Below are 26187 nucleotides of genomic sequence, written 5' to 3'. Positions count from 1 at the left end.
CTGGTTTTGTTTATACCATGTCCCATTTGAAGCCCCCTGTTGCACCCCTAGAATAGAAATTTCAAAAAAGTGACTCCATCTAAGAAAGTACACCCCTCAAGGTATTCAAAACTGGGTTTACAAACTTTGTTAACCCTTTAGGTGTTCCACAAGAGTTAATGGCAGATGGAGAAACAATTTTGAAATTTATATTTTTTGGAAAATTTTCCAATATAATCAATTTTTTCCAGGAGTAAAACAAGGGTTAACTGCCAAACAACACTCAAAATGGGTTGCCCTGATTCTGTAGTTTGCAAAAACACCCCATATGTGGTCGTAAACTACTGTTTGGCCGAACGGTAGCACATAGAAGGAGGGGAACACCATATGGGTTTTGGAAGGCAGATTTGGCAGGACTGGTTTTGTTTATACCATGTCCCATTTGAAGCCCCCTGTTGCACCCCTAGAATAGAAATTTCAAAAAAGTGACTCCATCTAAGAAAGTACACCCCTCAAGGTATTCAAAACTGGGTTTACAAACTTTGTTAACCCTTTAGGTGTTCCACAAGAGTTAATGGCAGATGGAGAAACAATTTTGAAATTTATATTTTTTGGAAAATTTTCCAATATAATCAATTTTTTCCAGGAGTAAAACAAGGGTTAACTGCCAAACAACACTCAAAATGGGTTGCCCTGATTCTGTAGTTTTCATAAACACCCCATATGTGGTTGTAAACTACTGTTTGGCCGAACGGTAGCACATAGAAGGAGGGGAACACCATATGGGTTTTGGAAGGCAGATTTGGCAGGACTGGTTTTGTTTATACCATGTCCCATTTGAAGCCCCCTGTTGCACCCCTAGAATAGAAATTTCAAAAAAGTGACTCCATCTAAGAAAGTACACCCCTCAAGGTATTCAAAACTGGGTTTACAAACTTTGTTAACCCTTTAGGTGTTCCACAAGAGTTAATGGCAGATGGAGAAACAATTTTGAAATTTCTATTTTTTGGAAAATTTTCCAATATAATCAATTTTTTCCAGGAGTAAAACAAGGGTTAACTGCCAAACAACACTCAAAATGGGTTGCCCTGATTCTGTAGTTTGCAAAAACACCCCATATGTGGTCGTAAACTACTATTTGGCTAAACGGCAGGACATAGAAGAAGGGGAACGTCATTTTTGGAAGGCAGATTTTGCTGGACTGGTTTATTGACACCATGTACCCTTTCAAGCCCCCTGATGCACCCCTAGAGTAGAAACTCCATAAAAGTGACCCCATCTAGGAAACTACGGGATAAGGTGGTTGTTGTTTTGGGACTATTTTTGGGGTAAATTTGATTTTTGGTTGCTCTATATTAGTCTTTTTTGAGGCAATGTAACAAAAAAATGTAATTCTAAAATTGTTTCTACATTCACTATTTGGTTTTGTGGAACACCTAAAGGGTTAACATAGTTTGTAAAGTAACTTTTGAATACCTTGAGGGGTGTAGTTTCTTAGATGGGGTCACTTTTTTGGAGTTTCTAGTCTAGGCTACATCAGGGGGGGCTTCTAATGGGACATGGTGTCAAAAAAAAAACTGTCCATCAAAATCTGCCTTCCAGAAACCATATGGAGTTCCCTTCGTTCTATGCCCTGCCGTGCGGCTATATAACCATTTACGACCACATATGGGGTGTTTCTGCAAACTACAGAATCGGGGCAATAAATATTTAGTTTTGTTTGGCTGTTAACCCTTGCTTTATTACCGGCAAAATGGATTCAAATTGAAATTTTGCCCAAAAATTGGTGTTTTGGCACAGTTTTTATTTTATATTTTTAACACCGTTCATCCGAGGCGTTTGGTCAAAAGTTATTTTTATAGCGACGACTTTTACGCACGCGACGATGCCCAATATGTATGGCTCTCAGACTTTAGAGACACTAAGCAGGCATCCTAAAACTGCGGCCCTCCAGATATTGTAAAACTACAATTCCCACCATGCCCTGCTGATGGCTGTAGGTTGTCTGGGCATGCTGGGAGTTATAGTTTTACAACATCTGGAGGGCCGCAGTTTGAGGATGCCTGCTCTAAAACTAATATTTTTTGGGGAAAGAAAAATTGTTTCCGTGTCTCCAAAGTCTGAGAGCCATAGTGTTTTATGTTCTCTAGTGGACTGTTGAGGATTATAAAAATTTAGTACTCCATGGAAGTGTGATACTCCCTGAAGCAATTGATAATGCAGAGGCCCGGATGATCGGGGCAAGTGTCACATTGAGTAGTGGTGTCCTTCCGTATCCCCCTCTTGTGACACACTCTGCACTTTTTTTGGGTTCGTCCCTTCTTTCCAGTATGGGGGACCACACCTGGAAAGTGTTGGCCAGGGACGATCCGGGCGCCTCCAATTCCCGAGGTACTCCGGCCTGCTCTTTCCCGGTCCGAAAAGATCAGGTCTTTGAGGACTGCCTCATAGAACTGGAGGAATGTCCCTGTGCTGCCAGCGCTTCGGGATAGTACAAAAGAGTTGTACATGGCAACCTGTACCAAGTAGACCGCAACTTTTTTGTACCATGCCCGGGTTTTGCGCATGGCGTTATATGGCGTGAGGACTTGATCAGAGAGATCAACTCCTCCCATATACCGATTGTAGTCGACGATACAATCGGGCTTGAGGACCGTTGCCGCGGTACCTCGCACAGGGACAGGGGTGGTGCCGTTACCGTGGATTGTGGACAGCATAAGGACATCCCTCTTGTCCTTATACCTGACCAGCAACAGGTTTCCACTGGTAAGGGCACGGGTCTCACCCCTGGGGATAGGTACCTGGAGGGGGTAGGCAGGGAGGCCGCGTTGATTTTTCCGCACGGTCCCACAAGCGAACGTGGATCTGGCGGCAAGGGACCTGAACAAGGGAATGCTGGTATAAAAGTTATCCACGTACAAGTGGTAACCATTATCCAGCAGTGGGTACATAAGGTCCCACACGAGTTTCCCGCTAACACCCAGAGTGGGGGGACATTCTGGGGGTTCAATACGGGAATCTCGCCCCTCGTACACACGAAATTTGTAAGTGTACCCTGAGGCACTCTCACAAATTTTGTATAGCTTCACGCCATACCTCGCCCGCTTTGTGGGAATGTATTGGCGGAAACTGAGTCTCCCCTTGAACGCAACGAGAGACTCATCAACCGCGACCTCCCTTCCAGGTACGTAGGCCTGCTGAAATGTGGCCCCAAAGTGATCGATGACCGGCCGTATCTTATACAGCCGGTCATAGGCAGGATCACTTCGGGGGGGACATGCTGCATTATCGGAATAATGCAGACATTTCCGGATGGCCTCAAACCGGTGACGTATCATGACCATACTGTACAGTGGGGTCTGGTATAGGACGTCCCCACTCCAGTATTGCCTGACACTGGGTTTTTGGACTAGACCCATATGCAGCACGAGGCCCCAAAATGTCCTCATTTCGGCTGCACTGACCGGCGTCCAGCCACCGGGTCTAGCCAAAACTGAGCCTGGGTTTTGAGCGACGAACTGTTGGGCGTACAGATTCGTCTGCTCCACCATCAAATTCACCAGTGAGTTACTGAAAAAAAAACTAAAATAGTCTATTTCAGTAAACCCCACTGTGGGAATCTGGATTCCAGGATTGCCAGCAAAATCCGGAATCTCAGGCTCAAAGTCCACTGGGGGACACCAGCTAAGTTCATCGGCAGGGGGCTCCGGTGGACTTATTTGGTGGGCCGGGAAACCAGTACGAACCCCAGGGCGGCTCGTACTAGGGTGGGCCACAGGGGAGTGGCTGGTGGGGGGTGGGTGGGGGGGCAAGTGGCAGGAGGGGTCTGGGTTAGGGTTAGATGGAAGTTTGGAAGTTTGGAATAAAAGTACTTTTTTTTTTTTTTTTCTAACTTACTTTTCCCTTCTTTCCCTGCCTAACGGTGCCTCTCCCTCACTGACCCTAACCTACCTGGGTGGCGATGGGTGCAGGAGGGTGATGGATTCCGATTAGGGGGACACAGGAGCTGGTGCTGGACGATGCTGCACGGTCAGGGTGCTGGACAGGAAGAGGAGGGGAGAGAGGAGCGCAGGAAGTTTGAATCTCGCGCCTCTCTCCCCTGCACCAATCAGCACCCTGGACAGCGGCATTCAGCACCAGGGCCAGCACCGCCTCTCCAAATCCTCGGACTGCGATAGGTGGTGTATAATTACGCCACCGATCGCAGTCTTTTTCCGGTTCATCGGGTCACAGGACACCCGAATGGACCGGAAACGCAGAAAACCGCAGGTCTGAATTGACCTGCGGTTTTCTGCGATCGCCGATACGGGGGGGTCAAATGACCCCCCCCTGCATTGTTACGGGATGCCGGCTGAATGATTTCAGCCGAAATCCCGTTCCGATTAACCCCTGCGGCGCCGGAGTTCCGATTTTAAGTCAGGACGTACCGGTACGTCCTCGGTCCTTAAGGACTCGGGAAATAGGGCGTACCGGTACGTCCTAGGTCCTTAAGGACTCGGGAAATAGGGCGTACCGGTACGTCCTAGGTCCTTAAGGGGTTAAGGACATTACATCAAAGTTGGATCAACCTGTAGTGTGTTTTTCCACTTTAATTTTGAGGGTGACTCCAAATCCAGACCTCCATGGGTTGAAAAATTTGATTTCCATTTTTTAATTTTTGTGTGATTTTGTTGTCAGCACATTCAACTATGTAAAGAACAAAGTATTTCAGAAGAATATTTAATTAACTCAGATCTAGGATGTGTTATTTTTGTGTTCCCTTTATTTTTTTGAGCAGTGTATTTTACTTTTGCCACTAATACACGACAAAAGGGCTGTAATTTTAGCACTTCAACACACAATGGCTAATAAGCCCTTTTTTCCCACTAATATAAGCCAAAAAATGCTTTAAAACATCGCAGCTCAGCCCCATTCACTTCACTTGTGATTGATGAACATGATGTCACATGGCCTAGGCAAATCTGGAGAAGGCCGCTATGCTACTGTAAGTGCCGCTGCCTTCTCAAACAGCTGATCGACAGGGGTCCCAGGTGTCAGATTCCGACCGATCAGATACTTATGACCTATTGAGAGGATAGGTCATCAGTAAAAAACTCTTGGAAAACTCCTTTAATGGATCTTGAAAGTGTTTGTGTATTTTTCTTTTTGGGCTGTATCTATTCCAATGTATGCTGATCAAGATGAACGAAAATGTGTCATCAACAGATCATGCTGGTGTGCCTATACATGAGCTTGAGTGCCTAAGTGACAACCTCTATGATAAATGGCTGGGCTGTAAAATTGTGGACCATCATGACAGTGTAATGTACTGATGTATTATAGTGCATAGATGTGCAACAGACTGAGAATGTAACAGTAAATGAGATCACCTTCTACAGGACACTAGGATGGGTCAGTGTTTTAAATCAGTATTTGTAAGTTCAGAACATAGAAGAGGGACAAATATTTTCACTGTACTTTTTCTGTTTTTTGTTGCAGCCCTGGCGCTATGGTAAAAATATTGCTATGTGAAAGTAGGTAGGCGATCAAAAATCACAAAAAAGATACAAAACATCCTGCACAATATGATAACTGAACATGCAGATGTACATGTCAACATTTATATGCAAAAAAAATCACAGAAAATAATGCACTAACACAATAGATACAAACATTATATATAGACTAAGCCCTCACTCTAATATGATAAAATCTGAGACTCTCAGCCAATATATTTTGATCAAAACACATCTGTGCCTGCCTACACGCGCCAAGGTGCTCTCATTCAGACAGGTCTTACTCTAAACCTACCTATGCTATTGGCCATCTACATTCAGGAGAGCAGACCCTGCACATATAGTGTGCTGCTCCTAGTTACCTCTGTGTGCATCCAGCAACCGATGAGAGGAGGAGCACGCACACATATATGTACCACCGGGACAAAAGTGCACACAAATGCTGCTCCCCAGATAAGGGTACTTTCCCACTTGCGGCAGAGGATTCCGGCAGGCAGTTCCTTCGCCGGATGCAAACCGATGGCATTTGTCAGACGAATCTGGATGTGGATCCGTCTGACAAATGCATTGCAATACCGGATCCGTCTCTCCGGTGTCAACCAGAAAAACGGATACGGTATTAATTTATTCTTTTGCATTTTTAAAGGTCTGAGCATTCGCAGACCGAAAATCCAGGTCCGTTTTGCCGTAACACTTAATGCCGGATCCGGCAGTAATACACTTAAATGTAAATGTATTTTTGGCCGGAGATAAAACTGCAGCATGCTGCGGTATTTTCTCAGTTCAAAAAACGTAAAAGGGACTGAACTGATGCATCCTGATTTATCCTGAACGGAATGCTCTCCATTCAGAATGCATTAGGATAAAACTGATCACTGTACGGAACTCAATACCGGAAAACAAAAACGCTAGTGTGAAAGTACCCTAATAGGAGCGCATTCACACTTGAAGGTGCCACACCTTCAAGAACATAAATTTATCAAAAATCACAAAAAAAGATACAAAACATACTGTTCTGCACAATATGGTAAATGAATATGGGGATGTACATGGCAACATTGATAAAGTAAAAAATAATGCACTAACTCAATAGATGCAAACATTATATATGGACTAAAAGTGAAATCCCTCTTTAACCACCTCAGCTCCACTAGCTTAAACCCCCTTAATGACCAGACCACTTTTTACACTTCTGCACTACACTACTTTCACAGTTTATTGCTCGGTCCTACAACTTACTACCCAAATGAATTTTACCTCCTTTTCTTCTCACTAATAGAGCTTTCATTTGGTCTTATTTCATTGATGCTGACATTTTTACTTTTTTTGTTATTAATCGAAATTGACCGAAATTTTTGCAAAAAAATGACATTTTTCACTTTCTGTTGTAAAATTTTTCCAACAAAACCACATTTCTATATAAATTTTTCTTTAAATTTATTGTTCTACATTTCTTTGATAAAAAAAATGCAATAAGTGTATATTTATTGGTTTGCGCAAAAGTTATAGCGTTTACAAACTATGGTACAAAAATGTGAATTTCCGCATTTTGAAGCTGCTCTGAATTTCTGAGCACCTGTCATGATTCCTGAGGTTCTACAATGCCCAGACAGTAGAAACACCCCACAAATGACCCCATTTCGGAAAGTAGACACCCTAAGGTATTCGCTGATGGGCATAGTGAGTTCATGGAAGTTTTTATTTTTTGTCACAAGTTAGCGGAAAATGATTTTTTTATTTTTAATTTTTTCATACAAAGTCTCATATTCCACTAACTTGTGACAAAAAATAAAATTTTACATGAACTCCCCATACCCCTCACGGAATACCTTGGGGTGTCTTCTTTCCAAAATGGGGTCACTTGTGGGGTAGTTATACTGCCCTGGCATTTTAGGGGACCTAAAGCGTGAGAAGTAGTTTGGAATCCAAATGCGTAAAAAATGCCCTGTGAAATCGTAAAGATACTCTTTGGAATTTGGGCCCCTTTGCGCACCTAGGCTGCAAAAAAGTGTCACACATGTGGTATCGCCGTATTCAGGAGAAGTAGGGCAGTAGTGTGTTTTGGGGTGTCTTTTTACATATACCCATGCTGGGTGAGATAAATATTTCTGTAAAAGACAACTTTTCAATTTTTTTTATACAAAGTTGTCATTTTACAGAGATATTTCTCTCACCCAGCATGGGTATATGTAAAAAGACACCCCAAAACACATTGCCCTACTTCTCCTGAGTACGGTGATACCACATGTGTGACACTTTTTTGCAGCCTAGGTGCGCAAAGGGGCCCAAATTCCAAAGAGTATCTTTACGATTTCACAGGGCATTTTCTACGCATTTGGATTCCAAACTACTTCTCACGCTTTAAGGCCCCTAAAATGCCAGGGCAGTCTAAATACCCCACAAGTGACCCCATTTTGGAAAGAAGACACCCCAAGGTATTCCGTGAGTGGCATGACGAGTTCATAGAAGTTTTTTTTTTTGGCACAAGTTAGTGGAAATTGATTTATTTTATTTTTTTCTCACAAAGTCTCCCTTTCCGCTAACTTGTGACTAAAAGTTCAATCTTTCATGGACTCAATATGCCCCTCAGCGAATACCTTGGGGTGTCTACTTTCCGAAATGGGGTCATTTGTGGGGTGTGTTTACTGTTCTGGCATTTTGGGCGGGGCTAAATTGTGAGCAACCCTGTAAAGCCTAAAGGTACTCGTTGGACTTTCGGCCCCTTTACGCACCTAGGCTGCAAAAAAGTGTCACACATGTGGTATTGCCGCACTCAGGAGAGGTAGGGCAATGTGTTTTGTGGTGTATTTTTACATATACCCATGCTGGGTGAGAGAAATATCTCTGCAAATTGACAACTTTGTATAAAAAAAATTAAAAAGTTGTCATTTACAGAGATATTTCTCACACACAGTATGGGTATATGTAAAAATACACCCCAAAACACATTGCCCTATTTCTCCTGAGTACGGCGATACCACATGTGACACTTTTTTGCAGCCTAGGTGCTCAAAGGGGCCCAAATTCCAATGAGAATCTTTACGATTTTTTACGCATTTGGATTCCAAACTACTTCTCACGCTTTAGGTCCCCTAAAATGCCAGGGCAGTATAAATACCCCACAAGTGACCCCATTTTGGAAAGAAGACACCCCAAGGTATTCCATGAGGGGCATGGCGAGTTCCTAGAATATTTTTTTTTGGGCACAAGTTAGCGAAAAAATAAATTTTTTTCTCTTACAAAGTCTCATATTCCACTAACTTGTGACAAAAAATAACATTTTACATGAACTCGCCATGAAATACCTTGGGGTGTCTTCTCTCCAAAATGGGGTCACATGTGGGGTATTTATACTGCCCTGGCATTTTAGGGGACCTAAAGCGTGAGAAGAAGTCTGGAATATAAATGTCAAAAATTTTTTACGCATTTGGATTCCGTGAGGGGTATGGTGAGTTCATGTGAGATTTTATTTTTTGTCACAAGTTAGTGGAATATGAGACTTTGCAAGAAAAAAATTAAAATTTAAATTTCCGCTAACTTGTGCCAAAAAAAAAAATCTTCTATGAACTCGCCATGCCCCTCAAAAGTGATCTTTATAGCGCCGCAGCGATTTTACGGTGTTTTTGCAGTGATCAGAAAAAAAATATTTCTGTCACTGCGGTGGGGCGGACTAAACGCAAGTGTGCGCACAAGATCAGGCCTGATCGGGCGAACACTGCGTTTTTTGTAGAGCCTATAGAACATGTCCTAATCTTGTCCGCAATTGCGGACAAGAAAAGGCATTTTCTATATAGTTCTGGCAATGTGCGGATCCGCAAAATGCGGAAAGCACATTGCCGGTGTCCGTGTTTTGCGGATCCGCGGATCTGTGAATCCGCAAAACACATACGGACGTCTGAATGGAGCCTTACAGGGGGGTGATCAATGACAGGGGGGTGATCACCCCATATAGACTCCCTGATCACCCCCCTGTCATTGATCACCCCCCTGTAAGGCTCCATTCAGACGTCCATATGTGTTTTGCGGATCCGCGGATCCTCAAAACACATACGGACGTCTGAATGGAGCCTTACAGGGGGGTGATCAATGACAGGGGGGTGATCAGGGAGTCTAATATGGGGTGATCAGGGGTTAATAAGGGGTTAATAAGTGACAGGGTGGGGGTGTGTAGTGTAGTGGTGTTTGGTGCTACTTACAGAGCTGCCTGTGTCCTCTGGTGGTCGATCCAAGCAAAAGGGACCACCAGAGGACCAGGTAGCAGGTATATTAGACGCTGTTAACAAAACAGCGTCTAATATACCTTTTTGGGGTTAAAAAAATCGCATCTACAGCCTGCCAGCGAATGATCGCAGGCTATAGATCCACTCGTTTACCTCCCTATCCTATGAACGCGCGTTCCTGTGTGCGCACGTTCACAGGAAATCTCGCGTCTCGCGAGAGGACGCGCCGATGCGTCCAGGAGGAATAACCCGACCGCCCGCAGGACGCATTTCTGCGTTAGGCGGTCGGGAGGTGGTTAAAGGTGTTGTCCAGGATAGGCAACCAATATCAGAATAGTGGGGCTTTGAGGCCCCATATACCCAGTGGAAAGATGTTACTTTGTAGCTCCAGTGTTGGAATTACACAGTTCTGACCATTGTGTAGTGGATGCAGTTGGTAACTGCAACACCGCTCTCACTGAAGTGAATGGAAGTAGTCCTGCAGTCACCAACTGTGTCCATAACACAATATACAAAGAAACAGCTGATCTGAGGGAGTGCCGAGTGTCAGATCCTCTCTAATCGGATGTCCTGAGGATAGGCCATCGATGTCAAAATCCTGGACAACCCCTCGGCTCTGTTCAAATTTTCTGTTTATATCAGAAGCCACAACACTCTGCCATTGACCTATGTGGTATTGTCTGGTAGAAGACCCTTTTCAGCAATTGACAGCAATCTGTATCACTGTGCATACAGAGATAAGATCAGGGAATCAAGTTGTACTGAATCTTTTCCCACAAAACTAAAAGTTAATCTGCTCAGCTCATTTTGTTCGAAACAATGCTGTCCACTGATAGTACTGCATGCACAATGTGGCTCGACACCCGGCACCCCCTCCTCGCAGCTTACCAAACACAATGCCATCCAGTGCTTGATATTTCAGTTCAGCCCCATTCACTTGAATAGAACTGAGCTGCGCCTAGGCTATGTGACCGATGAATGGGATTTCACTGGCCTAGCAAGAGGTGTTCAACGAAACATTTTGGTCTCTTCAAGCAGCTGATCAGCAGGGGTGCCAGAAGTCGGACCCCTGCTAATCTGATCAGCTACTGTACTGTACTTTTAAGGGATTACTGTGTGCAAATCACCTCGTATAACTGATGCATGATTCTAGTGTACTAGCTAATAGAAAACTGTAATATGTGTTTAATTAATCTTGGCTAATCTGTGCTTTATTACAGTTTAGTTTTTAACTACAAATAGCAGCAAATGGCTTTGATCCGATTTTCAGGACATAATCTTTTCATCATGCAAAGCTTTTAATGATTTCTGAGCAAATTGCTGTGTCATGCTTAACACACAGTGAACTACGGTATCCTTTCCTTCCCAGTTGAAACTCTGTATGACTTTGCAGTTCATTTCAAATGTTTTTTTTTCTGTTCAGCATAGAGAAACAAGTTGATCATGAACTTATAAAGCAATTTTCTTGGACTTAGGGTCCATTCACACGTCCGCAATTTCGTTCCGCATCATGCGGAACGGAATTGCTGACCCATTCATTCCTATGGGGCAGCACAATTCTATTAGTGCCGGCAATGTGTGATCCGCAAAACGCGGAACGCACATTGCCGCTGTCCGTGTTTTGCAGTTCCACAAAACACGTTGCGGACGTGTGAATGGAGCCTTATACTGATGACTATACTCTAAGTTGCGAATTCAACTTAGAGCTGGGTTCCTAATGGTTGTATTGCTAGAATATAACGAAGATTGAGAATATAGTGCTATATTCGTCAATTCTAGCAATACAACCATTAGGAACTCAGATCTAAGTTGTAATCGCAATGCGATTAATACAGGTTATATTAATCGCATTGCGAATTCAACTTAGAGCTGGGTTCCTAATGGTTGTATTGCTAGAATATAACAAAGATTGAGAATATAGTGCTATATTCGTTATAGTCGTCAATTCTAGCAATACAACCATTAGGAACTTAGCTCTTAGGCTGGGCGTATTCGATAACCTGGGCGTATTCACAACCTGAGCGTATTCGATAAGCGCTTTTTAAAATGCATATATATATATATGTATATATACATACATATACATACACACATATGTACATACACACATATACACACAAACAAACATAAAAAATGTATATAAAAAATAGATGAACATGAGACTTTTCAATTCTTCTTTCACCCATTCCATGCTGCCCAAACCCTGAGCCATTTATCATATGAACCTCTCTGCCTATACAAAATGGCCTCATAATCTCTGATTTTATTGACTAATTTCAGCCACTGGTTAACGTGAGGAGGGGTAGCTGCAAACCAGGACCTGGAGATCAGGAGACGGGCCACAAACATCGCCCTATTCAAAAGGCACTGCTCTGGCTTCTGGCAATTTAGAACAGAAAGATCCCCAAGGATCCATAGCTGAGGCTGGCGAGGGAGCTCCACCTGCAGTCGCCGCACAAAAAATTATTGTATTGCTCCCCAATTACCATCTAAAAGGGGGCAATCCCAAAACAGATGAAGATAGTTTGAATTCGGGCTCCCACAACGCATGCAGTTGTCTCGTAGTCCATGCCTCTGAAGCCACAGCGGCGTTACATATATCCTGTGCATAATATTAAACTGAACAACTATGTGGTTAAAACTAAAAGAAACCAAACCCATATTCTTCAATACACTTTCCCAAGCCTCAAACGATGGGTTAGGGTAAGTGAGTCTCCAGGACTTTTGTCCAGGCGAAAGACAACTCAAAAAACGTGCCCTAATTAAGTGTTTGTAGCAATAAGTTATCTTAGCCTTAACGTAATTCTTTTTCCTTATTAGGCTGTGCAAAAAACTTGACGTGTCTATACTTAGTAAAGTTCTATCCACGATACTACAAAGTGCCAATCGTAACTGAAAATATCTAAACCAAACTATTTCTCCTGTGTTTTCCCTCTGCTTGATCTCCTCAAGAGAGAGGATCCGACCATCACCAACTACTTGCGCTATGTAGTGAATATTCTTAGACCTCCAGTACTGCTGGCTATCAAGGTCCCCTAGCGCTGTAAGTCTTTGATTTTGCCATAGTGGAGTGCAAACCAGTGAGGATGTGATAGAAAGCCAGCTCCTGATCAATTTCCAGGCCCTGGTAACAAGCTTAACAAAACCTCCAAACTCCTGCCTCTGACTCATTAGGCATCCTGACTCTAATAGTGTAAAGAAGTCAAGAAAACCAAATTGATCCACTAATTTTTTACATAAGGGGCTGGTCTCCCACTCATGAAAAAAACATAGCTGAGACGCAATAAAGTATCCCCTGAAACTCGGAAGGTTCAAACCCCCCCGTTCCAGCGGCATTGAAAAATAATCCAGTTTCAGCCTTACCCGCTTTCTCCCCCATAACAAATCATTGATCATCTTCTCTATCAATTTAAAGAATTTGTCCTCTATCCAAACCGGGGAATTTAGGAGAACATAAAGCAGTTGGGGAAGAACTATCATTTTCACCAGGGAGACCCTATCTCCTCTCGAAAGGGTGAACCGATGCCATATTTTAATTTTAGATCTAATCTTCATAATGGCCGGGAGTAAATTAAGTTTAACATAGTCCTGAACATTAGCAGAGACGTTTATCCCCAAGTACTTCATGGAAACCTCAACCCCCAGGTCCAGAGGTAGATCCTCCACTAATAATTGTGGCTTATCTATAGGGAGGAGGGTAGTTTTGGACCAATTTACCTCCAGGCCCGAGAGCCTGGAGTACAGTTCTACAATCTCCATAATTTTTGGCAGGGTAATATTGGTCTGTTGCATAAAAAAAAGAATATCGTCTGCATGCAAAGAAATCCGATCATGATCTCCCGCAATCCCAAATCCAAGAACCCCCGAGTCCTGTCTAATTTTTATGGCCAAAGGCTCAATATAAATGTTAAATAGGAGTGGCGAGAGAGGACATCCTTGACGGGTGCCTCTCTCCAACATCAAGGACCCAGTCAGGGTCCCGTTATCCTAAATTTGGCCAGGGGGGATTTGTAAAGCAAACGGACCATGGCTATAAACCTTGGACCAAATCCCATTCTTCCCATCACCCTCCAGAGGAAACTCCACTCAACCCTGTCGAAGGCATTCGTGGCATCTAACGACAGGATCGAGCGGGCGGTCCCCCCGGAGGATTGAATATTAGCAAACAAGCGATGTATATTATAATGGGTACCCCTCCCGGGCATAAACCCATTTTGGTCTGGGTGAATTAATGATGTAATCACCTTGGAAAGTCTGTTAGCCAGGACCTTGGAGAGCAGCTTAATATCAGTATTAAGTAAAGAAATAGGTCTATAAGCACCCATCTCCAAAATATCCTTATTTTTTTTTGGAATTAAAGCTATCAGTGCCTCATACATGGAGGTAGGGAGGCCTTCTCCCTGCAGCCCCTTTGTAAATACTTCTAAAAGATATGGGAGGACTATATCCCCATATTTCCTGTAAAAATCATATGGAAGGCCATCCAGCCCCGGGGATGAACTACCCGATATTGACCCAAGGGCCAAATGGATCTCCTGGACGGTTATCTCCCTCTCCAGCGAGGCCCTCTGGCCTTCTGAAAGAACCGGAAAAGAAAGACCATTCAGATAAGGAGGCGCCGCCCTGTAGACCGCTGCAAAGTATTCCCGAAAAACCTCAGCTATACCCTCCAAATCTCGTACAATCCTACCGTCAGGCCCACGAATGCCAGTTATTTCCTTCCTTCTCTTGTTGCTTAACTATCCTATCTAGGAGCCTGCCTGGTCGTCCTGACTCTGAAAAGTATTTATGTCCCTTAAAAAACAAACTATGGTGGGCCTTATCCAAGAGAAAATTTTTAAGGACCTGACTGGCTTTCTGCATTTTTCTCTATTTTGTGCCGTTTTTTGAATGATGAACTGCTCCGTAGTACTAGCCACTAGGTTAATTAATTCCTGCTCTCTTCTCTTGAATGATCCTCTTAGTACAGAGATGTTACTGATAAACAACCCCCTCATATAGGCCTTCAAAGTATCCCATACACAGCCAATACCAGCTGAGGGGTAGTTAATCTGCCAAAAAGAGGTTATCTGTTTTTTAATAAACTGATGGTCATCCATTATAGCCAACCAATATGGGTTCAATCTAAATAACGAGTCTGATTTGACCTGACCGGACCCTACCAGAATTTCTATTGAGAGGGGAGAGTGATCTGAGAGAGTTCTCATCCCGTATTTAACTGAATTAATATTTCTAATATTGTCTCTATTGGTCAGTGCCAGGTCAATCCTGGACATTGACCTCCCTCCATTACTAACACATGAGACGGCACTCTTTCCCCTCCCCATATACTCCCACACATCCACAAAACCCGTCTCTCGGCAGAAACGTGACAGCTGATTGTGGTGCTGGGATCTGCCGTCAACCTGTCTCTACTGGGATCCATCACATTGTTGAAGTCGCCTGTCAGAACCACCCGACAATCTGGCCACCGTTCCACAAAGGACAAAAGGCAATTGAGGGGGTGCAAGGAGAACGGGGGAGGTATATAAAAAAAAGGCAAGGATATATGACTGACCCCCAAGTCTACCATACAGAAAAACAAATCTTCCCTGATCATCCATCCAGGAATCAGTCAGGACAAAATCCACTGCTTGGTGTATCAAGACTGATACCCCTCTGGAATAACTATAAAATTTTAGTATGGTAGATCTGTGCTGCCCAGCTTTTCCCCCCAAGTGAGGGGTCCCCGTCCCTGAAAAATTAGTTTTGACCAAGCAGACTATTGCAGGGAGATAACTCCGGATTGCATCCATCACTGCCTGTCTTTTAGCTCTCTCTCCAAGGCCCCTGACATTCCAAGATAAAATCTTAACCATTACTCAACGACAAAGAAGAAAGAAAAAAAAAAAGGGATGTGCGTCAAACCGGCTAGTCCCAGAGCTGCAACGAGATTTCGCCCATTATCGCACACCACCAGGCCGGGCTTGAGGCTCACCGGCAGCAACCACTCGTCGGTCTATTGTTCTATACCCCGCCACAACTCCTGTGCGGTGTGGGGCCTGTCCCCCAAACATATGAGTTTCAGAACGGCCTGCTGACGTTTACCCCGGGCTGTGCTGAAGTTGGTGGTGAAGGTGTGTGGCTGACTGGATGAGCAGGTGGAAGAAGAGGAGGAGGAAGCTGAGTAGGAGGAGGAGGAGACAGGAGGCAAAGAATGTTGCCCTGCGATCCTTGGCGGCGGAAGGACGTGCGCCAAACAGCTCTCCGCCTGGGGCCCAGCCGCCACTACATTTACCCAGTGTGCAGTTAGGGAGATATAGCGTCCCTGGCCGTGCTTACTGGTCCACGTATCTGTGGTTAGGTGGACCTTGCCACAGATGGCGTTGCGCAGTGCACACTTGATTTTATCCGACACTTGGTTGTGCAGGGAAGGCACGGCTCTCTTGGAGAAGTAGTGCCGGCTGGGAACAACATACTGTGGGACAGCAAGCGACATGAGCTGTTTGAAGCTGTCTGTGTCCACCAGCCTAAATTACAGCATTTCATAGGCCAGTAGTTTAGAAATGCTGGCATTCAGGGCCAGGGATCGAGGGTGGCTAGGTGGGAAATTACGCTTTCTCTCAAATGTTTGTGAGATGGAGAGCTGAACGCTGCCATGTGACATGGTTGAAATGCTTGGTGACGCAGGTGGTGGTGTTGGTGGTACATCCCATGTTTGCTGGGCGGCAGGTGCCAACGTTCCTCCAGAGGCGGAGGAAGAGGCCGAGGCGGCGGCAGCAGCAGAAGAGGCCGAGGCAGCAGCAGCAGAAGAGGTAGCAGGGGGAGCCTGAGTGACTTCCTTGTTTTTAAGGTGTTTACTCCACTGCAGTTCATGCTTTGCATGCAGGTGCCTGGTCATGCAGGTTGTGCTAAGGTTCAGAACGTTAATGCCTCGCTTCAGGCTCTGATGGCACAGCGTGCAAACCACTCGGGTCTTGTCGTCAGCACATTGTTTAAAGAAGTGCCATGCCAGGGAACTCCTTGAAGCTGCCTTTGGGGTGCTCGGTCCCAGATGGCGGCGGTCAGTAGCAGGCGGAGTCTCTTGGCGGCAGGTGTTCTGATTTTGCCCACTGCTCCCTCTTTTTTTTTGCTACGCTGTTGGCTCGGTCTCACCACTGCTTCTTCCTCCGAACTGTGAAAGTCAGTGGCACGACCTTCATTCCATGTGGGGTCTAGGACCTCATCGTCCCCTGCATCGTCTTCCACCCAGTATTGATCCCTGACCTCCTGTTCAGTCTGCACACTGCAGAAAGACGCAGCAGTTGGCACCTGTGTTTCGTCATCATCAGAGACGTGCTGAGGTGGTATTCCCATGTCCTCATCATCAGGAAACATAAGTGGTTGTGCGTTAGTGCATTCTATCTCTTCCACCCCTGGGGAAGGGCTAGGTGGATGCCCTTGGGAAACCCTGGCAGCAGAGTCTTCAAACAGCATAAGAGACTGCTGCATAACTTGAGGCTCAGACAGTTTCCCTGATATGCATGGGGGTGATGTGACAGACTGATGGGCTTGGTTTTCATGCGCCATCTGTGCGCTTTCTGCAGAAGACTGGGTGGAAGATAATGTGAACGTGCTGGATGCACTGTCGGCCAACCAATTGACTAATGCCTGTACCTGCTCAGGCCTTACCATCCTTAGAACGGCATTGGGCCCCACCAAATATCCCTGTAAATTCTGGCGGCTACTGGGACCTGAGGTAGTTGGTACACTAGGACGTGTGGCTGTGGCAGAACGGCCACGTCCTCTCCCAGCACCAGAGGGTCCACTAACACCACCACGACCATGTCCACGTCCGAGTCCCTTACTAGTTGTTTTCCTCATTGTTACCGTTCACCACAATAAGAAAAATATTATTCGGGCCAATGTATTGAATTAAAATTCAGGCCTTTTTTTTTTACAGACACCAAACACTGTCTGGCTATCTATTTAGGTACCGTATTACACTAATACAGGCACACAAGTAATGACAGATTTGGTTGAATATAAATGTGAGGCCTATTTTTTACGCGCTGTGTGACAGATATACCTTTAATCACAGAATTAGACTTGTATCTGCACTGTAGCGTGTGTGTTAAGTTTTTCAGAATGACACTATCAGCACCTTCAATCTAAGATATCCTTTTTGTAATAGATTTAAAGTAGGCCTAATATAGCAGAAACTACTAATTTTGAGAATGGCAAATTTGGGAATAGTTTTTCAACCCAGAACAAAAACTGTGCTTTTACGGTCACTACAAATAACTTGACCAGCTAAAACAGTACTGATTTGGAGGAATATAAATGTCAGGGCTATTTTTTAGGCGCTGGGTGACAGGCTCAACTTGCCCCTGATGTAGTATATGGCCAAAAAATAACCACACTATTGATGGTTAAATGCACTTGGGTGACACAGGCTCAGCCTGCACCTGATGTAGTATATGGCCAAAAAATAACCACACTGTTGATGGTTAAATGCACTTGGGTGACACAGGCTCAGCCTGCACCTGATGTAGTATATGGCCAAAAAATAACCACACTGTTGATGGTTAAATGCACTTGGGTGACACAGGCTCAGCCTGCACCTGATGTAGTATATGACCAAAAAATAACCACACTGTTAATGGTTAAATGCACAGGCTCAGCCTGCACCTGATGTAGTATATGGCCAAAAATAACCACACTGTTGATGGTTAAATGCACTTGGGTGACACAGGCTCAGCCTGCACCTGATGTAGGATATAGCAAAAAATAACCACACTATTGATGGTTAAATGCACTTGGGTTAAATGCACTTCGGTGACACAGGCTCAGCCTGCACCTGATGTAGTATATGGCCAAAAAATAACCACACTGTTGATGGTTAAATGCACTTGGGTGACACAGGCTCAGCCTGCACCTGATGTAGGATATAGCAAAAAATAACCACACTATTGATGGTTAAATGCACTTGGTGGTAGCTTGTGCTGGCGCACCAAAAAGCCACAAAATGGCCGCCGATCACCCCAGAAAAATGTGATATAAAAACGCTCTGGGCAGCCTAAAAAAAGTGAGCAATTCAATATCAGCACTTCAATGATCCACAGCTGGAAATCGATCACTGAATTAAGTCTTTTGGAGGAGTTAATCTGCCTAATCTCGCCCTAACGTCGCAGCAGCAACCTCTCCCAATGCTTGAATCAGCAGAGTGACGTGCAGCGCTACGTGACCCAAGCTTATATAGAGGCTGGGTCACATGCTGCACTGGCCAATCACAGCCATGCCAATAGTAGGCAAGGCTGTGATGGCCTCTTGGGGCAAGTAGTATGACGCTTGTTGATTGGCTGCTTTGCAGCCTTTCAAAAAGCGCCAAGAAAGCGCCAAACACCGAACCCGAACCCCGGACTTTTACGAAAATGTTCGGGTTCGGGTCCGTGTCACGGACACCCCAAAATTCGGTACGAACCCGAACTATACAGTTCGGGTTCGCTCATCCCTAAATGGAACCCTTCCCAAAAAGTTATAATGGCAGGTACTGTTGTTGGGATCCTCTGGATAGGTCATGAATATCAGTTTAGTGAGAGTCCGACATATGGCACCCCCACCAATCAGCTGTTTTTGGCTGTTTCAATGCTGGGGGCTATATGGTATACTGGTATACTGGCCATTCCAGTGTACTGCAAGTAAGTGGGAGCTGAGTTTCACTATGCTAGAACTGGAAACTCGGCTCCATACACTTAGTTTCCGGTGCAGTGGCAGACAAAACAGCTGATCATTGGCAGGAGGAAGTACTGGATGTTGGACCCCCACCAATCTGATATTGATAACTTATGCTGAGGACCCAAAGCACACAATTTATTCTACTAAAGAATGGTGAGTCAAAGCCCTGAACTTAATCCAATAGAAATGTTATGGCAAGACCTGAAGTAAGCAGTTCATGAGAAGAACTTCACCAACATAGCAGAGCTGAAGCTGTTTTGTACAGAGGAATAAGCTAAAGTTTCTCCAAGCTGATGTGTAGGACTAATGAACAATTACCGTTCATCTTAGTTGGTGCACAAGGGAGTCGCAACAAATACTGAAAGCAAAAGTTCACTTATAGTACTTTTACCACTCACAGACATGTAATATTAAATAATTTCCCTCAATAAATAAATGACTAAGTCTAATGTTTTGACTCATGTGTTTGATATAGTTATCCTTATCTACTTTTAGGACGTGTGAGAATCTATTAGCAGTTTTGGGTCAAATTTATGCAGAAATTAGGGTTCACAAACTTTCAAGTACCACTGTAGTTGACTTCAAACAGCATGTTTGCATCAGCTAAAGTTCACTGTAATTGTGCCAACCATATGCTCAGAACACATGGCCAAAAATCAGCCTTACACCCTGTATTAAATCTCTTGTGTTTGAGTGCACTGAGGGATGGCAGGGGGAATAAAACCTTGTTTTCCTAAAGCTGGACATTTGTGGACAGCCAATCTCTGTATATGTAGTAAAAAGAAACAAAAGTCTGAAACTTAATACCCTTGGCGCCAAGCACATATCTGTAAAAAAAAGAATGGAAAAAACCCAGACATTTCTATGTGCACTACATTAATTCCTAATAGTCTCATCCTCTTATATCAAGGGTCACAATGTTTTTTTAGAACCAAACTCGATCAACTATGAAACCCTGCGTGCTTTGCCATATTTCTAGCGATACTGAATCATTTTGTTTTAGCTAACTATTGATATTCACCCTAAAGAGCTCGGTGGACAATTAAATTCATTATTGACTGAATCAATAAACACTTGAAAGGCCCAAAAGTCTTTTAATCCATTGTTTAATCTTATGCAGTATTGATTTTGCTACACATAAAATATCAATTAATTCCTCTTGCTGTATACACAGTAAGTGCAGTATTGTCCTGCCTTACATGTCATAAAAGCAAAAATAATTATACTGCACACAATAGATACAAAACCTCTTTGAAGAAATGCTGTTACGGGTCAACTGTATTAATTAGCTAAAGCATAATAATAATAATATTAACTCCTTCAATACACAGTTTTGAGTTTATGGACCTAGTGTAATTTTGCAAACCTGATGTGCCATTTTATGTGGTAATAACTTTGGAATGCTTTTATTTATCGGATTCTGAGATTGTTTTCTTATGACACATTGTACTTCATGTTAGTGGTAAATGTGGGTCAGTATGTATTACCTTTATTTATTAAAAAAATCCCAAATTTACTGATGATTTCGAAAAATTCTCAATTTTCTAAATTTGAATTTAGAGAGAGATACCCCACAAAATAATTTTTTAAAGATTTTTTTAACTCTTTCCTGATGCATCAATTTGCCACTGCCTTCCCAGATTTATAACTTTTTTATTTTTCCCTTCACACAGACGTATGGGGGGCTTGTTTTTTGTGGGACAAGTTATTATTTTCTAATGGCAATGTCGACGGAGATGTGTGACAGCTCATTTTTTGTGGGACAATCTGTAGTTTTTGATAATACAATTTTTGGGTGTGTATGACTTTTTGATCACTTTTTATTCAATTTTTTTGGGAGGTAAAGTGATTAAAAAACGTGAATAGTCCATTTAACTGTATTTTCTGTTGTGCCATTCATGGCACATGGGATAACTTTTTTATTTTTATTTTAAGAGTGCAGGCATTTTCACATGTGGCGATACCCATGATCTTTTTATTGTTTAAGTATTTTTATCTTCATTTTGGGGAAAGGGGGATGATTTGAATTTTTTATATATATTCTTTATTTTTTTACATTTTTTTTTACTTTTAATTTTTTTATTAGGTCCTTAACCTGTTTAGGACATAGGGCGTACCAATACGCCCTGATTTCCCGGTCCTTAAGGACACAGGGCGTACGGGTACGTCCTATGTATTTCCGATCACCGCCGCTCGGCGAGCAGTGATCGGAACAAGGTGCTTGCTCAAATCATTGAGCAGGCAACTTGGCTAAATGCGAGGGGGGGTCATGTGACCCCCCCGTGTCGGCGATCGCCGCAAACCGCAGATCAATTCAGACCTGCGGTTTGCGGTTTTACCTTATGCAGCGGGCGGCGGTGCCATCGGGTCCCCATGCCGCTGTAGGGGGTCCCAATGGCATGGAAGGCAATGCGATGCCTTCCTGAGGCATCTGTGCTGCCTTCCGGTGACGAGCCTGTGAGATCCAGCCCCCTGGATCTCACAGGCCGGAAGCTGTATGAGTAATACACACTGTATTACTCATACAGCCAATGCATTCCAATACAGAAGTATTGGAATGCATTGTAAAAGGGATTAGACCCCCAAAAGTTGAAGTCCCAAAGTGGGACAAGAAAATAAATACGTCATTTTCCCCAAATAAAGTTAAAAAAATTAATCAAAAATAGGGAAGAAGGTATCGCCGCGTCCATATCGACCGGCTCTATAAACATATCACATGACCTAGCCCCTCAGATGAACAACGTAAAAAATAAAAACTGTGCTAAATAAACCATTTTTTGTACAACAGTAAGCGATAAAAAATGCGTATGCCCACCAAAATAGTACCAATCTAACCGTCACCTCATCCCGCAAAAAATGAGCCCCTACCTAAGACAATCGTCCAAAAAATAAAAAATCTATGGCTCAGAATATGGAGACACTAAAACATCATTTTTTTTTGTTTTAAAAAAGCTGTTATTGTGTAAAACTTAAGTAAATTTAAAAAAGTATACATATTAGGTATCACCGCGTCCGTATCGACTGGCTCTATAAAAATATCACATGACCTAACCCCTCAGGTGAACACCGTAATAAAAAAAAAAAAAAAAACGTTGTAAAAAAAGCCATTATTTGTCATCTTGCATCACAAAAAGTGTAATAGCAAGCGATCAAAAAGTCATATGCACCCCAAAATAGTTCCAATCAAACCGTCAACTCATCCCGCCAAAAATGAGACCATAACTAAGATAATCGCCCAAAAACTGAAAAAACTATGGCTCTCAGACACTAAAACATGATATCTTTTTTTGTTTCAAAAATAATATTATTGTGTAAAACTTACATAAATAAAAAAAGTATACATATTAGGTATTGCCGCATCCGTAATAACCTGCTATATAAAAATATCACATGACCTAACCCCTCAGATGAACACCGTAAAAAATAAAAACGGTTTAAAAAAAGCAATTTTTTATCACCTTACATCACGAAAAGTGGAAATAGCAAGCGATCAAAAAGTCGTATGCCCCCCAAAATAGTGCCAATCAAACTGTCATCTCATCCCGCAAAAGTCATACCCTACCCAAGATAATCGCACAAGAACTGAAAAAACTATGGCTTTCAGACTATGGAAACACTAAAACATGATTTTTTTGTTTCAAAAATGAAATCATTGTGTAAAACTTACATAAATAAAAAAAAGTATACATATTAGGTATCGCCGCGTCCGTGACAACCTGCTCTATAAAAATACCACATGATCTAACCTGTCAGATGAATGTTGTAAATAACAAAAAAAAAAAACGGTGCCAAAACAGCTATTTCTTGTTACCTTGCCTCACAAAAAGTGTAATATAGAGAAACCAAAAATCATATGTACCCTAAACTAGTACCATCAAAACTTCCACCCTATCCTGTAGTTTCTAAAATGGGGTCACTTTTTTGGAGTTTCTACTCTAGGGGTGCATCAGGGGGGCTTCAAATGGGACATGGTGTCAAAAAAAACAGTCCAGCAAAATCTGCCTTCCTTTCCTTCTGCGCCCTGCCGTGTGCCTGTACAGCAGTTTACGACCACATATGGGGTGTTTCTGTAAACTACAGAATCAGGGCCATAAATATTGAGTTTTGTTTGGCTGTTAACCCTTGCTTTGTAAATGGAAAAAAAATATTAAAATATTTTCCATTAATTCTTGTGGAACACCTAAAGGGTTAACAAAGTTTGTAAAATCAGTTGTGAATATCTTGAGAGGTGTAGTTTCTTAGATGGGGTCACTTTTATGGAGTTTCTACTCTAGGGGTGCATGAGGGGGGCTTCAAATGAAACATGGTGTAAAAAAAAAACAGTCCAGCAAAATCTGCCTTCCAAAAACCGTATGGCACTCCTTTGCTTCTGCGCCCTGCCGTGTGCCCGTACAGCAGTTTACGACCACATATGGGGTGTTTCTGTAAACTACAGAATCAGGGCCATAAATATTGAGTTTTGTTTGGCTGTTAACTACTTGCTTTGTAACTGGAAAAAAATATATAAAAATTGAAAATCTGCCAAAAAAGTGAAATTTTGAAATTGTATTCTATTTTCCCTTATTTCTTGTGGAACACCTAAAGGGTTAATGACGTTTGTAAAATTTGTTTTGAATACCTTGAGGGGTGTAGTTTCTAGCATGGGGTCATTTTTGGGTGGTTTCTATTATGTAAGCCTCACAAAGCGACTTCAGTTTTTGAAAATTTCTGAGAAATTTCAAGATTTACTTCTAAACTTCTAAGCCTTGTAACGTCCCCCAAAAATAAAATGTCATTCCCAAAATGATCCTAACATGAAGTAGACATATGGGGAATGTAAAGTAATAACTATTTTTGTAGGTATTACTATGTATTATAGAAGTAGAGAAATTGAAACTTGGAAATTTGCAAATTTTTCAAAATTTTGGGCAAATTTGGTATTTTTTTATAAATAAAAATGACAAAATTTTACCAGTGACATGAAGTACAATATGTGATGAAAAAAACTATCTCAGAATGGCCTGGATGAGTCAAAGCATTTTAAAGTTATCACCACTTAAAGTGACACAGGTCAGATTTGCAAAAAATTGCCTGGTCCTTAAGGTGAAATAAGGCTGTGTCCTTAAGGAGTTAAGTGGACCACAGAATGCAATCATCAGATTGCAGATTGTTTAGGGTAATGGCATTTTCTCCAATATCCTATACAGAAAGAACTATATTACAATTTAGTGCTGCCACCTGTTGGCCTAGTACTGGATCAGGCTCATTACTGCAGTGGGATGCCTCCCTCAATCTCCACTGGGGAAGGTGTTCCAGCCTATGAAGCATGTGATTGTCAGATGCCATGGTCACATTTGACCACAGTGTACCGGTCACGTCCACACACACACAGGGGAAGGGATAGTGACCACTGCGCTCCACCCTCACCCCTGGCCCTGCCTACTTGCCTCACGAGTCCTGATGACAGGGGACAACTGGACGACAGTCCCTAACTTAGGATACGTGCAGGGAAGACAGACAAGACAAAATAAGGAACATGAACGGACCGGGTCAGAACCAAGAGAGCTACGCAGTACAAAAGGGTTAAGCAGAGAATGGTCAGGAGAAGCCGGGGTCAAATACCAGGAGAGCAGAGAAGTACCAGAGGAGTCCTAAGAGAGTAGTCAGGTGGGAGCCGAGGTCACAATACCAGGACGGATGCGCAGTACAGGAGGAGCAGGCAAAGGATCGTCAGGGAACGGAATCAGGTGAGTAATCAGTAGTCCAACAAATAGCCAGGAACCTAGAAATTAACAGGCAACCTGTGACCAGCAGGCCGCCTGTATTTATAGTGGGGAGTGAGGGTCATGTGACGTGGCCAGCGTCACATGACCGACAGACCAACCAGTTGAGCACCGAGTGATCAGCTCGGCGCTCAAGGCAGACTTAGGAGCAGGGAGCCACCCAGCAGTAAAGCCGCCCTGGGAATGAGGTCAAACAGATCCACATTCCCAAAGCTAAGCAACAGGTCTGCAGGTAATGGGGGACCGCGTGCACCTTTGGAACCCCGTTACACACAGCATCTGAGAGGCTAAATGTCCACGATAGGAGGGCGCATGCGCGGGGCTTACAGGGAGGACATGACTCTGTGAGCTCCGCTCTGACCGCTGACAATTTCCCTACAATAGCGCCGTTTAGTCGGCGCCACAAGCCCTGAACACTCATGCAGGGGTCACAGAAGGCAGCCCGCGGCAAGAGGGGATCTAAAATTCCAGGAACACCAGCTGCATTGCAGACATTACCGGAGATCTTCAGGAGCACGAGGCATTCCATTATGGCGGACAAGACAGCGTCCCCGACAAGCCCAGCCTCCTCTATTGAGAGCGAACCACGCTTGGACACTACAGCTCCACAAACAGGTCAGGCAGATCTGTATGCTAATATAGCAGCCCTCTTCCGAACCGAACTTTCCCAGGCGGTTGCAGAATTCTCCCGCCAGATAAACGACTTGGGGAATAGGGTCTCGGACCTAGAGTCCAAAGCGGACAAAATATCTGACGCCATAGGTGCCGATAGGGAAGACATTGATTCCCATTCTGTGCAACTACAAGCACTTGAATTAAAGCTTGAGGACCTAGAAAACAGGTCCAGGAGAGGAAATTTGCGCATCAGGGGTCTGCCCAAGTCCTTCCAGGACCTCTCTACCACTATGGGCTCATTATTTGCCACTTTACTACCTCACACCCAACCGAATCAGTTGCGGATGGACAGGATTCACAGGGCCCTGGGAAAACCACGCATCCCGAACACTCCTAGAGATGTGGTACTAAAATTCCACC

This window comes from Bufo bufo, chromosome 1 (assembly GCF_905171765.1).
Source record: "Bufo bufo chromosome 1, aBufBuf1.1, whole genome shotgun sequence".
Lineage (NCBI taxonomy): Eukaryota > Metazoa > Chordata > Amphibia > Anura > Bufonidae > Bufo > Bufo bufo.
Note: the sequence above shows the minus strand (reverse complement) of the source record.